This window comes from Theropithecus gelada, chromosome 13 (assembly GCF_003255815.1).
Source record: "Theropithecus gelada isolate Dixy chromosome 13, Tgel_1.0, whole genome shotgun sequence".
Classification (NCBI taxonomy): domain Eukaryota; kingdom Metazoa; phylum Chordata; class Mammalia; order Primates; family Cercopithecidae; genus Theropithecus; species Theropithecus gelada.
Genome location: NC_037681.1, coordinates 93577043 through 93579565, shown reverse-complemented (window position 1 = coordinate 93579565; position 2523 = coordinate 93577043). Strand labels below are relative to the sequence as shown.

The 2523-nt window shown below is 40.4% G+C and overlaps 1 pseudogene across 1 annotated transcript; it reads right to left on the bottom strand.

The window, feature by feature from the left end:
* Nucleotides 1-862: 862 nt before the first annotated feature.
* On the bottom strand, nt 863-1838 carry LOC112604660 (annotated as a pseudogene). Its single transcript, XR_003115262.1, has one exon. The product of XR_003115262.1 is annotated as a succinate dehydrogenase [ubiquinone] iron-sulfur subunit, mitochondrial pseudogene (transcript).
* Between the last annotated feature and the right edge of the window lie 685 nt (nt 1839-2523).

The following is a 2523-nucleotide window of genomic DNA, read 5'->3' as shown; positions in this document are numbered from 1 at the left end:
AAGATTGCGCCACTGCACTCCAGCATGGGCGACAGAGCAAGACTCCAACTAAAAACAAAAACAAAAACAAAAACAAGTAACAGTGAGAAAACAATTTTGTATAACAACAAAATTGTTCTCAGAGGAAAATTTATATTACTAAATATTTGTATTAGAAAGCAAAAAATACCAAAAACAAATGAATGAAGTATTCACCTTGTAGAAGTTCAGATTCTTTGTTTGCAAAAGCAGAAATCAACTCAGACAAAATAAAACATAAATTTTTGGTTCAGTTCATAGAACTGAAAGAGAAAGCTGAAAAGTTAGGCCCCAAAAGGGCAGGAACCAGGATGACTCTGGAGAACCAGGTAACAGAAACCAATGAAACAGCTACATGATGAATCAGCTACCAGATGAATCAGCTACAGCTGTTTTCAGTCTTTTCTTAAGATTCAGTTGCTATGGAGAGAGCATCCAACTATCCTAAGTTAGGCTTCACATCTATTTTTAATCTAAAAATATTCAGTGCATCTTAATTGATTGTCTTGCCAATCATTATCCAATAAAGAGTGTTACTTCCCCAAGAAAAATTAAGGTAATATTATGAAGAAGGGGTAATGGATGTGAGGTGGCAAAAACAACAAATTGTTCCTTAGAAGCTAGATTTGTATTACTTTGTTCACTACATCATCATTTATTTATAGCACCAAAAAGTTATGTTTTCAGTATTAATTGAATGGTTAAATAAAATATAGCACATTTAAGATAGTTTATGATGCAACCATTAGTTATGTTTTAAATCAATATTTAAAGATGGAAAAATCATTATGGAAAAATAGATCAAATCTGCATATCATCTATGAATTAAATTTCATTTAAAAGGTTTTTTATTTCTTAAAATTTTTATTATACATGCTGTATTCATGGAAAACCAAGATCTTTAAAGGAACTCAAATTAGATATAAATTATGTTCAGCTCTGAGCTGGTTTTAAGTCATGTTTAGCATGGAAACAGTTAAACTGAAGCTTTCTTCTCCTTATAGGTTGCCATCATTTTCTTGACTTCTGCAATAGCTTTCCCTGGATTCAGACCCTTAGGACAGGTCCTTGTGCAGTTCATGATGGTGTGGCAGCGGTGTAGAGAGAACGGCTCCTGCGGCTTGGCCAGGTGCTCCTCAGTCAAATCGTCTCTGGAGTCAATCATCCAGCGATAGGCCTGCATAAGAATTGCAGGCCCCAGATAATTGTCTCCGTTCCACCAGTAGCTGGGGCAGCTGGTGCTACAGCAAGCACAGAGAATGCACTCGTAGAGCCCGTCCAGTTTCTCATGCTCTTCTATGGACTGCAGACACTGCTGCTTGCCTTCCTGAGATTCATCCTTCTTCTTCAAATAAGGCTCAATGGATTTGTACTGTGCATAGAAGTTGCTCAAATCGGGAACAAGATCCTTTATCACATACATATGCGGAAGAGGGTAGATTTTTGAGACCTTATTGAGGTTGGTGTCAATCCTTCGGGTGCAAGCCAGAGTGTTGCCTCCATTGATGTTTATTGCACAAGAGCCACAGATGCCTTCTCTGCATGATCTTCGGAAGGTCAAAGTAGAGTCAATTTCATTCTTAATCTTGATTAAAGCATCCAGTACCACGGGGCCACATTTATTAAGGTCAACTTCGTTAAGTCTGCATATGAGGTTTGTCTCCAGCCTTGTCTGGGTCCCATCGATAGATGGCAAATGTCTTGATACGGGCAGCTGCGGCTGCAGCTGTCTGGGCTCCTCCAGAGGCCTGCAGGCAGGCTCCGCCAAGGGTTGTGGCCCGTAACCAGCGCCTCAAGGAGAGTGAGACCACCGCCGCCATCTTGGCTCCTCATTTAAAAGTTTTATTGGTGCATAAAACCAACACCAACACCTGAAGAAAATGCATCAAAATGTGGGCCAGGCGCGGTGGCTCAGGCCTGTAATCGCAGCACTTTGGGAGGCCGAGGCGGGCGGATCACGAGGCCAGGAAATCGAGACCATCCTGACTAACCCAGTGAAACCCCGTCTCTACTAAAAATACAAAAAAATAGCCAGGCGTGGTGGCGGGTGCCTGTAGTCCCAGCTACTCGGGAGGCTGAGGCAGGAGAATGGCGGGAACCTGGGAGGTGGAACTTGCAGTGAGCTGAGATCCGGCCACTGCACTCCAGCCTGGGTCACAGAGCAAACCAACACTCCACTTCAAAAAAAAAAAAAAAAAAGAAAAAGAAAAAGAAAAAGAAAATGCATCAAAATGTGAATAGTAGAATCGTAGCTTTTTTTTTTCTGTTTCTCCATATATGCGTGCATAAAGAACATATATATATATATTTATATATATATATATCCCCAACACACACGTTGTAATGGGTTGAATTATGACCCCTAAAAATATCTCTCCATGTCCTAATACCCACGCTCCTGAATAGTGTCTTTGTAGATATAATTGAGTTAATGATCTTCAGATGAGCTCATCTTAGATTATCTGGATGGGTCCTAAATTTAACGATCCTTGTGTAGGAGACAGA